General features: G+C 32.9%; 1 pseudogene; it reads right to left on the minus strand.

Annotated features, from left to right (window-relative positions):
• Positions 1 to 5,555: 5,555 nt before the first annotated feature.
• On the minus strand, positions 5,556 to 9,373 carry LOC120124030 (annotated as a pseudogene).
• Positions 9,374 to 13,162: the final 3,789 nt, after the last annotated feature.

Genomic DNA, 13,162 nt, shown 5'->3' on the forward strand with positions numbered 1-13,162 from the left:
AAAGCACTTCGTGACACGAGGAGGGTTCCGTCCAAATCCGCAGCCACCGTCTGATTCGACTTTCATTCGCTGCTACATTTCGAAATAACAGGAAAAAACGGTGAGCTCCCATGATTATAGGAAGAAAATTAGCAAAGGAAGAGGTTAAATGTTTTAATGGCAATTGGCAATGGGAAATGATATGTTGAAGCTGTTCGTTGGCCTATGTAGCATGAAAAAACTGTGGTTGAGACCAAGAAAACAATGAGAAATCCAATAGTTTTTCATTTTAAAAAAGGGAAAACTTGATGAAAAATCGAATAATGAACGTTAACAAAGATGAATATTATATATTTTAAGTATAAATATGGGCAGTTGTGAAGAGGGGGGGTCCGAGTAGTTGGAGATCGACACAACACCCACATTCATTCGATTAGCCTGCTTTTCAGTTTCCAGACGCCGCTTATTAAAACGCTCCGATTTACTAATCGAATAATTTAAATTAGGCACTGCAGAGACAAGAACGATCTCACACCAGTTTATTCTATTCGCAACATCGGATTCAAATCTCTGATCTTATTTCAGAGATCTAATGTCTCATCTCACTAAACCAACTAATTGTTGATAATGTTTTCTTCTTATGTTTATCAATTTGATCTAGATTCTAGTTAGATTAAACTTTTAAATAAACATAACTTTTATTTATAAGATTCAAACTTACAACCTTACTAAAAAAAACCCTCCATTATACATTAGAGGTAATAATCATAATGATAAGTTCTATCAAACATATATGTTTCAACAACAATCCTTCGATCTGATAGATGACAAATATAATAATATAAGGAAAATAGTTATCGCATTATCAAACAATAGGAGAGTAATGAAATAGGTATATTATAACTTGAATAAAGCGATCTCCTCATACTTTGTTCGATCACATGTAACGTAGGATAAAATAAATATAAATAATCATTTCTCTTCGAAGAGGGGAGGAGACCCAAATCATTTCCTTCATCTATATATTAAACCTCCCACACTTTACTATTCGATCCAACATACAAAAACAACTATAATATTCTTCTAAATGACTTGTTTTACTTACGCACGCAGACAAGTTGACAAAAGTTTCCCATTTGCTTGAAAGTATAAAAATATCTGTGAAGTATTATAGTGTATCAAAATTAGGTTGGAAAGTTACACGAATCAATTTACCTCAGTGGTTTAAAGAATATTTATTGTTCTTAGAGATTATAAATGTTGAAAAGTCAATATGCATTTAGCATATGGGCGGCTAATAATGAGGCGGCTGGAAAAATGGCTTGGGCGGCTAATGTAGTCAAATTTAGGTAACCAAATTGTTGAATTTATGTAATGGGTAAATGGAAAATTTAGTCATTGCAATTTAGGGTATTTATAAGATAGTCCTAAGCTTCAACTATAAATACCCTAGTTTATTTAGCTTCAAAACTATCCCAAAGCATTCTAGTTTTCTTCCAATACTAGAGAGAATTTAGAGAGTTTCTTGAGAGTTGTTTTCTCCTTTTATCAAGAGAGAATTATCATTGTTTTCTCCTTGGTAGATCGAGAGAAGTTGTAATTCCTATTTTCATAGTGAAATTCTTCTACCGTTGCCCTGGGTTTTTATCCTATATTTAGGGGGTTTTCACGTAAATTTGTGTCTCTTTTATCTTCATATTTTATTTTCTCAAATTATCAGTTGTGATTTTGCTCTATCCGATAGTGTTCCGCAACAATTTGTATCAGAGCCAGATTAGAGTGTGTAATATCTGCTTATTGTCTCTGTGGTTGCCACCAAAAGGTGGATCCTCCAACATAAGAAAGTAGGAAGTTATACCCATTTTTGAAGGCTTCAGAACTATTCACGATAGTGAAATAGTGGGAGTTATCCGTAAAAGAAGCTATGGCAACGAAATTTGCACTACAACAAAATTTCTTATTAGTGGCATCTAGGTTATTGTCACTAAAACTTCAATTTATGTCACTAGATGTATTTTGTGACGTAAAAGTCAATGTCATGACGATCGTTACCCTAGGTGTGTCACTAAATGTCAAAAGTGACGATGTATGTGTTATCGTCGTGTATTGTTAAATATATAGTGACACTAATGGATAACGTCACAATTTAATTTGCATTAAGTGACAATTACCTTTGTCACCAATGATGTATATTTTCATCATTAATAAATCATATCGTAACTAATAACACACTAATTTCATTGTATACATGATGAAAAGAAAATTGTCACATTGTTAGTAATGTAGTATATCGTCACCTAATAGTAGCATGGATGACATTTATATATAACGCCACTATATAATTAATACTCAATGGCAACTAATAATGTCACTAAATTATGTAAATTTTTGTTATTAATGATTCATATTGTCACGGATAATACATTAAAATCAACCTATATGTGACGAAAGAGATATTGTCACATTTTTAGTGACATAATATAAATGTTACCTAATAATATTAAAATAACCTTTATGCATAACGTCATTTTATAATTTATATTTTATGACAGTTGGTTATGTTACTAAATTAAATATGATTTCGTTATTGATAATTTTTATTGTCACAAATAATGCATTAAAATCAACTCATATGTGACAAAGAGATTATAGCAAAACACAAATAATTTATTCTATAACATTTTTAATGACAATATATATTAAAATAAAATTATTTTATACAAATCTAAATAAAAAATAAAATAGTTCACTTATTGAAAAATAATAAGATTTAAACAAATGTTTCACTAAATACATAATAATATCATTTCTATAAAAATAAAAATGTTTAAATGTTTACAAAAAAATAAAATTATATGATAATATTATGACTGTAGAATATTTCATTGTAACAATCTCAATCCAAACCTTGAGTCGGTTGTGGTTCTGCTGATGTTGAGTTTGTGTATCATTTGAAGCTACAAATTAAAAATCAACATTAGTTACTACAATTAATATTATATAAATTTTATTTGATTAACTAAATGTTTACCTGAAAATTGAAGTGATTCCACTTGAATTTTCAATTGTTGTATCTAGATCAATTTCTTCATGTGTTTGATTATTTTTGTAAAAGGGTACTTTGTATTGAAGAAATTACAAAGTGACCACTCCGAGAACCTCGTTAAAAAACCTTCCTATACCTAGTCGGAGGAAAAGAGTTCGTCCTAGAGTGGAATGAACATGAATGAGAGACTGAAAATAACTGCAATGAATTGAAATCATGACAGTTGACTCACTGCCTAATTCCAGTACATACCAACTCGAAGAAAAAAGCAAAAATCCCGAACTGGCTGCCCAAAGCAGAAACCAAGCAGAGCAACACTAATATCCACTGCACTCGTTCAAGTGAAAGCAAACTAAGACCAAAACAGAGACCAAACTGACTAACCAACGATTGGACGAACAACAGAAGCAAAGCAGCAGCTGGAATGCATTTACCGCAACTGGGAACGTCATTAACCGCCACCATGGACAAAGGCAGTTGGATTTCTGATAAAATCCGACACCACGGGATAAGAACTCGGCCATAGATAATTCGCCCATAATCCTATCAGCAGTAAAGCTTTTAAAAATATGTGTTCCGCCGAGAAAGAAGCCCCATCTAGTATATTTTTTTTTACAGATCCAGACTGTCCAAATCAAACCAAAGAAACCAAGACGCCACAGCAGCTTCACTCTCGGTCTCACACTTTGCGCGAACCAAACCTCAATCAATAATTTAACGTTCTTAGGAAATACTAAATTAACATTCCACACAATGCACCATCTTTGCCAAGCATTCCATACAACAGAACAATGACAAAGAGCATGATTTACCTCCTCCGGCACAAGCTTGCAATGGAGACAGCATAACTGATCGGAGCATTTAACTCTCCTTTTAAGCAGCTCCACCATAACAGGCAGTCTTTGGTGCACTGCTTTCCACACAAAGGCAGAGATTTTAGGAGGTACAAGCTTAAACCAAATGATTCTCCACACAGGGTCTTCCAAAAGGCCATTGCAGGAGACTCTATAACAAAAGGATTTTGGGTTATATAAACCGTACGACGAACCAACCCAGATTACCCTGTCTCATCCTTGATCTACTCCTACCGCTCTATTAGAACCTGAATGAAATCGCTCCAATAGGTTTTTCCCATTCAAAGAGAGCTCTTCTCACTTCAATCCTCCATTCCCAACTATCGTGTACCCGACCGCCAAAATCATGTATTTTTCCGGATTTACGAACTGCAAGATTGAATAATCATGGATAAGAGGATTTTAAAGAAAAATTTTATGTCCAGTAATCCGTCCAGAAATCAATGTTGTGACCATTACCCATAACAAACCTCAATTCTGAGAGAAAAACGGGTAGCAAACTCCCTGAAGGATTCACAAGTCTGCGACACACCCAAGAAGAAGATCTATAGGGAACAGGTTTAGGCAAGAGCGCATCTTGATCGTAATTATACTTAGCTACAATAATCTTCCTCCATAAACTATCCTTCTCCACACTGAACCTCCAAATCCATTTATTAAGTAACGAACGATTTTTAATTTTGACATCAAAAAAACCCCAACCCCCATGAGAAAAAGGTTTACAAATGTTGTCCCACTTAATCCAAGGATACTCCTTTCCGACTTTGTATTCTAGACAAAATTAAACAGTAACTTGTTGATGTTCAGATTCTGGGTTCGATTTAGTTTACCTGAGACTTTTGTGTTTCATTTTCTTGTGTTCCAATCCTTTTACGAGATACTTTGCCTGGTGTCATCCTAAAACATATAGAAAAACCATTATAAATACTTGCAGAGCATTCTACAAATTAATTCATAAACACAACAGTTCGGTTACACTGAGAGAATGATTCATTTGCAATCCAAACTACATTAATAATTATGCTAAATTACAGAATTTTGTAAACTTACACTGAAATGATGCTATTTTCAATCAGTTTAAATGGAAATGTAAATAAATTAACATAAACAAAAGGAATGATATAAATTCAGAATTCACAAATACATGCACCTAAAGGAAGCATAAAAACATAGCATAGTTTGAGCATACATTGTGAAGGTGAAAATTTACATAAGAACATTTATTTTTAAATGAAGAATTATCAATGTGGAAAGGAAACATACATGCACAGGTTTTGAATGAGGTTTCCAATCAGACTACACAATATCGAATAATAAAAGCAGCAACATTTAGCAAAATTTAAAAGAAAAACTAACAATTATTTTATAAAAACATTAGCTTTTAACAAAAAATCAGAAATTGAATAATAAACTAACCCTAAATCATATGAATTCAACAATATAAAAAACCATATTTAACAGCAAAAAAATAAATTTAAAAGAAAACAAACAATTACTTCCAAATTAAAGTTGAAAAAACCTTTATACTACTGCAATCTGAATCAAAACAAAAAATAATTATAAAAATAATAAAACTATAAAGACACCTTTTTGAAGAGTATAATGACCCAATTTACTTTTTTTTTTTGAAAAGCCAAAAATAAGTATTTAATAATAAAAAACATAGCGATTAAAAATCAGAAAAACAAAAGGATGAATTCCTCTACCGCCGAAATCTACGCCGTGGCCGAGAAAAAATTCCAAAAAAAATACTCAGCCATGAGTGTTAATAGCTTCCCACAACAAATTCTTAGGGGGCGGGGTTAGTCAAGTCCCGAGCTTCCAAGGCGGCGGTCCTCAACGTCCTGGTCGTCGATTTATTCGCCTCCCAGAACGACAAGCTCCGGTAAGGCAATTTATGCTTCTTACACAATTCCCTCACCAACGGCGAAACCTTCCTTAAATGGCAATTAGGCAGCCTGGGGAACAAATGGTGCTCCAGCTGGAACTGTAACCAACCAAAGAACCAATCCATCGTTGATGAACACGAAATGTCGATCGTCCCACTCGTTTGCTTCTCGAATCAGTCGTTTCCCGTTGGTAGTCCGACGTATACATTTGCAGAAAAATGGTTTAATGTGAACTGAACGTGTTGGATCGACGTGACCGCAAAGCTTGCAAGAACAAACATGAATCTCTTCGGCCAATTCGGTAGACATGAAACCAGGAGAGGGAACCAAATCCAGAACACCATGATTCCTGCTATGTTGAAACCTCTGTCCGGGACTTGACGTTTCGAGAACAAAAACAAGAATGTTTGAACGAACAAGTTGATTCTTGCAACAATCATAACGGGGTTATTAAGAAGGGAGACTTAAAAGAAAGAAAATGGGGAAGTGGGTTGTGTAGAGAGTGAACGGCGGCTGAGGGTTATTAAAAATGAAGTGTACGTTTATATTAAACCTAATTAAATTTTATTAAAATACTTCACATGTTGCCGTTTAGGTATATAATCAGCCCATTTTTCTTTATTTGGGTTAATCATTGTAAGGGTCCTGTCCATGTTTAAAGTAACACATTTTGGTCCTCATTTCAAGGCTTTTTTTTTTAACTTTGTGAATCTGGCCCTTAGTTTTCGTGGAATTTTGTTTAGTCATTAGTGCCTTTTATTATGTTTTTCTTTCTTTTACATTTAAATATTTTTATAATAATGTTCATTTTAGTCATATAGGATAATGGTTATACTTCGATTGAATATGATCCAAATTAATCGATAAAAATTACTTACAACTATACACTCATTTCAAACTCTCGCCCATCTAATAAAAAAATGTCAAATTAAATTCTATCAAGCGGCCTCAATGGCTAAGGGAGTGTTATTCTCCCTTGAGATTATAAGTTCGAGTAATTACATTTATATGACGTGTGTACGTTCTCAATAGTTGAAAAAAAAATTCTAAACAGAGAGTATTCTTATAATCACTTCATATTGAGAAAAAATATCAAATGAAATCCGAGGGGTAGTTTTGATTTGAAATAATGCGGTTTGTCAAATCGAACCTAACTCGGGAAGCCCTAAATTCAATTTGTTCTTTCCCTTTTAAAAAAACTAACTATTTATTAGTTTATTGTTTAATTGATTGAACTTAGAGGAAAGTTGTTAATCAGTTAATCATGATTAGAAGATTGAAATATGACAAAATAACCTTGATTTCTGCCTTTTCTTTTTTTTATGGAAAACAAAGAAGTTTCTTAAAATACCTACTTCGATAAAAAAAAATTAAATTTGACTTTAACTTTTTAAATAATTAAATAATTAATTTTACTAAAATATCAATGAAAATATTGAACTTTTAACACCATTAATATGATAGTCCATGTATTTCATGCAAAAATTATACTTTTAAAATTTTTCCATTATTTTAAATTTTAATATTTTATAAATTTGATTTATTTATCGACGTGTATGCAATTAAATTAGTCTGAACTAATTCAATTGGGAAACTTAAATATTTTGTATCCGAAGATTGGGTGAGTATTCAAGTAAAAAAAATTGAGTTAGTTGAGTTGATGAGTTCTATTTATTACTCATTTTTTTGATTTTTTGTTTAAATTTAATTATAAATATTTATATTTTTATGATACTATTGATTACAATTTAAATGGTTTTGTTATAAAATAATATACATATTTTTAATATATTATACAAAGTTAAGAGACTCGATTCGAACTTAAAAATTAATCCATAAGTACGAGTGTTCAATGTCAAATTATTGATAATTATCTTTAAATATATATACCTTATAGTTAACTTAGACTAATAAAAATTAATTGTGAATTTAACACTTCCGTTTAATGAAATTCAAGAAGTTAATCATTCTATTTTATTTTAAAAATAAATTCTATCTTTATATAGGAAAAGATACCATATTCTTTAATGAGGTTAGGAGTTCAAATTCTAAAGTTTACGAATGGAGCAAATTGAATTGAGAGGATCGTATGTACTTCTGCAATACGCAATCTAAATTAATTGATTAATAAATTGAATACTTAGGATATACCAAAAAATAATACTACTAATCTTATCATTACATCATTGGCCTAGAAATCAGTAATTCAACAATTTATATGTAAGAGTAGAGAAAAATCAACCATTAATAATTTATATACAATAAATTCGAACAAACCAACAATTTAAATCCATATATTATCAATAACTAAATTAAATTATCAATTTTTATAAAAGATAAAGATCAAATTTAAGAGGTTGGTTGATCAAGTCTTGTGTGGATTCTATCATGATATTTGTCTTGAAATTATAATATTTCTCCACTTAATAAAAATATGTGAATTACATATTTAGTACTTAAACTATTATTTTTGTTTCAGTTTGATAACTAAATTTTATTTTGTTTCAAAATCATACTTACGTTTAGTTTATGTTTCATTTTGGTTCCTGTCGTTAAAAACTTAACAATAATGTCGGTGTGTTAAGATAATCCAGTTGATAGTTTGTTTGCTTCTCGGTTGACTTTGACGTGAATGCTGAAAGAAGCTTCCTGTGGGTTCAATGGTCTATGCCACAAACGTATCCAACCATTCGTGCAATCACTACAGCAAAACAGGTTTTAGCGGCATTTTTATAGCGGCGTTTTTAATTGCCGCTAAAAACACATGCGACGTTATGACAAACGCCACAAATAGCACCGCCGAAAATAACGCAGCTAAAGTTAGCGGCATTTGTTCAACAAACGTCACAATAGGGTTTGTTATTTAGAGGTATTGTCAGAAAAACTTCGCAATAGGTGTGATGTTTAGCGGCGTTTTCCCTACAAACGCCGTAGTAGTTTTGAGATTTAGCGGCGTTTTACTTACAAACGCCGTAGAAGGTTTGATATTTGTAGCATTTTTCCCACAAACGTCGCAGTAGGCTTTCAAATTTAGCGGCGTTAATATCGAAAATGATGAAATAAGGGTTAAGAATTAGTGGCGTTTTATTAAAAACGCCGCAATAGGTGTTGAGATTTAGCGGCGTTTTCATACGAACGCCGCTAAAGTTAGGTATATAGCGGCGTTTCTAGTATACAAACGACGCTAAATGTATGGTATATTACGGCATTTTGTACAAACGCCGCTAAATAACATAGAATTTAACAGTTTAAAATAATGATTGATTACCCCAAATCTGTTTTTCAACCTGTTCCATTATCCAACAAACAAAACAACAATACATGTTCTCTTTATCCATAACAAACAACATCAAATCCAATATAATAAATAAAAGATTTCATTAACGTAATATAAGTTCAGTTAAACAAGGTTCAGTAACATTAACAGAATGCTCATAACATAAATGAGACTACGATGGTGGATTCTGAGGTTGTGTTTTTTGTATCATTAGCATCATATCATTGAGTCCTTTTTCAAATTCTTCACATCTCTGTTGATATGCTGCTTCTCTTTGTGCTTCCGCTGCTTCTCTTTGAGCTATCGATGCTTCTCTCTGTGTTGCCATTGCTTCTTTCTCTGCTTCCGCTACTGCTCTGGCTGCTTCCGCTGCTGCTGGCTGCTTCCGCTACTGCTCTCTCTGCTTCCCTTGCTTCATTTTCTGCTTTCAAGTTAGCCATTTGTTGATCCATCTCAGCCAACTTTTCTTTTAAATGACTAACTTCAAGGTGGGAAGATCGAGACTATGATGACATGTACTGTGATGAGCTGGATCCAAAATATTTGGTGGGAGTAACGAATGATCCTTGACAGCGCACCCGACCATATCTTTCATGACCCAAAACATCATTAATAGCTTGGTTTTCAATGTCATCATCATTAACAATACCTCGACTCAAAGCAGTAGTATGATGCTCCGCCTTTTTCTCTCTCAATTTTTCCTAATAATAAAGTGAATATTAATTAAAATAAAAATGTCATGGTACAAATATAAAGAAAGTCATGTAAATTTAAAACGTCTACCCAATAAACGTACCATAATTTCTGCAGCGTCAGCAGTCATAGGAGTGCCATCATTCTTCGTATGTGTCATGTCGAAGAGTTGGATTCAACCAACTTTAGAACCGGATGTATTTTTCTACAATGTACCATAATATAATTACTATGAGTTAGTATGTACATGGAATACAAAAAACTATTTCAATAATCTATAATACCTCCTCATGAGCTATACAAGCAAAGCTCTTTGATCCAGCCATGTGCGTAAACTTTGTTGTTGTCTGCTAGCAACACCAACATGCTCTCGGTCCTATAATGTGAAACAATCACTTTTAATGATGATTTAAAATTCGTTACAATTATTTCTGAAAAATACATCATACTTGTCCTTTTTTTGAACTCCAAAATCTGATTGCATCTTCCCATTGGTACCTGAGCATTCCTGGTGGGACTGTTTGCAACTTCTTTTCAAGGCTGAGATCATTCTTGAAGTATTTCTTCTTTAAAGAGCTCTTGTGGTCCCTCTATCTCTTCCCTAACACTTGCTTCACATAATCGTCAGAGACCTCTAAAGAAAATTTCTCCTATACAGCAAATAAGTGTGCATCGTAAGTATAAATTAGTATTGAATTTCTATAGAGTATATTATAATGACATTATTACCTTAACAAAATCCAATGCTTGATTTTTGTTACTATTAGGCATTTCGCGCCATGACTCGTAATTGATCGGTAACAGATTCGTATTACGTCCAAATATGCTTAAGTAACCTGCTAGAAGACGTGATTTTGGGTCAATAGGTTGACCGACATCATTTCTTGAAACTTTGACACGATGCCCAAGAGGAAGTTGGTATAATTCCTTCAAAGTTGTACGTCCTCGAGTCTTGCGCGTTCCAGCATTTTCAACTATATAATAAATTATTAAATGCCAGTTTTGAAAATGAACAAAGTAGTAAATAATGTTTCGAAGATTACTTTGAATTTCTACTTCTTCTTCAATAGTTTCAAGAACTTTGGAAGACTCAGGTGCATTCGATTCCTCGTTATTTCTTTCTTCATGGTCTTCAGAAGCTCGAACAACCCGCAAATCAGTTATTTTCTCCTTGGCATGATATCTATAATAAACAAACATGAGTAATAAAAAAATGAATTAATTAATGAATATATGAAAGACAATATGTTAAAGGTTATAACATTATAAATAAATAAATGAAATTGTGTCAGTTGTCATATGTAAAGGTTACAACATGTTAAAGTCTTATGTAATGTCAGTTGTCATAAATATCTTCATCACGTCCTCCCGAACCCATTGAAATTGTGTTGTATTAGTGATAGTTTCATCTAAGTTTTGTGGTAGTAGAGGTAAACATTCTGATCTTGTTTCAATGTCATCTCTACTTCCATCCCCGATGTCTATCAAGTCTCTGGGAGTATTTCGAAGCACAACATACCAACCGTCATCCATTGGATCGTGACAATAAAATACTTGTTTCACTTGAGAAGAAAATACATATGGTTCATCCATCAAACGTTGACCCGTGTGAATTAATAGAGAGAAATTCACCATTGTAAACCCGAATTTATCTATTTTATACATCTGTTTACATCAACCCAGTCACACCAAAACAACACAACCTTTCGTTTTCCATAATAATCTAACTTAATAATGTCTGTAAGATTTCCATAATAATCGACCTCTCCCTCATGGGGATTATTGTCCCTTGCAGTAGCATAACTTGTAGTTGACGAAGTAACTATGACTCCACAATTTTGTGTCCTCCTTAATCTTTCACGAGATTTCGTGTGGAACCTGAACCCATTAATGAGGAAGGTATTATATCTTTTAACTATTCTATTCGGACCTTGAGAAAGCCATTTAACTTCATCACTAACTTCTCTCCCACTCCAAACTTATACACATGAATGGTGAATTAATTTGCATTGATGTCGATATAAAAAGCAAGATATATATAATTTATAAGTGTGCCGTAAGATTTAGTTGCTTACCGTCTGGACTAACCATTAATGAAAAGTTTCTGTGAATAACTTATGTAGCTCTCGCTGATTTAATCTTCGGGAGCGTGCTCGAGATCTCAATACTTCTTTAAACTCACTATAATTAATATTATGTCATTAAAAATTGATAAATATAAAAGATAAGAGATTTCATTAGGATTGGGTCTAAAAGACTTACATGCAAAAGGGATCTATTGAATCGTGATGGAAAAGAACATATCGGTGTGCTTGTACCCAAGACGTGTCATCTAAGTGTGCAATTTCAACTTTCCCTAATGGTTGACCATAACTTCCAAACAAATAATGTTGAGGAAAGTCATCAGTACTAAACACATCATTTCGATTTGGTTTATTCCATCTTGTTTCAACATCTTCCAAATATCTTGAGCAAAATGTCATGCATTCCTTTGCCAAATACCCTTAAGCAATTGATCCTTCCGGATAACGCTTATTACGACAATAAGACTTCAACTTGCCCAAGAACCTATACACAAAACAACATACTACGTAAAAACATTTGACTGAGAGGTATAATCAGTAGTTCATTCATTTCATGTAATTCAATTAATACCTCTCTATAGGGTACATCCATCGATAGAAAACTAGACCACCAACTCTTGCTTCGTGAGGAAGATGAATTAGAAGATGCACAATAATTGTGAAGAATGAAGGCGGAAATATCTTCTCCAAATTCCATAAAGTCAAGACGACTCGATCTTGTAGTTTATCAAGTTCTTTAACCATTAGAACTTTCCCACAGATGGCTTTCATTATATTAGAAAGTTCAATGATACAAGACGTCACCTTACTCGACATGCAACTGTGAACAGCTACTGGCAGTAAATCTTACATTAATATGTTATAATCATGTGACTTTAAACTATAAAGTCTTCGATCTTTAACACTGACACATCGAGAAATATTTGATGCATACCCATCTGGGATCTTTATATCCGTCAACACCGTGCAAAATACTTCTTTTTCTTTCATCGAAAGAGAAAAAATAGAAGGCGACAAGAAATTTCTTCCATTTGGACGTAATTGCGGATGAAGATCATGCTGAATTCCCATGTCCACTAAGTCAAGTCGACTCTTAAGATTATCTTTAGATTTTCTGCCATCATTCAGAATGGTCCCGATAATATTCTCACAAACATTCTTCTCAATATGCATTACATCAATATTATGTCTTAAAATTTGCTTTTCCAATAAGGCAACTCGAAGAATATACTCATCTTTTTCCACAAGCATACCTCATTTGGATCATCCTCTTCATCAGACTCATCATCAGTTTGTTCGTCAACTTCAACCTCTTCATTGACCTACTTTACCTTTTTCTT

The sequence above is a fragment of the Hibiscus syriacus genome, unplaced genomic scaffold (genome assembly GCF_006381635.1).
Source record: "Hibiscus syriacus cultivar Baekdansim isolate YM2019G1 unplaced genomic scaffold, ASM638163v2 tig00001262_pilon, whole genome shotgun sequence".
Lineage (NCBI taxonomy): Eukaryota > Viridiplantae > Streptophyta > Magnoliopsida > Malvales > Malvaceae > Hibiscus > Hibiscus syriacus.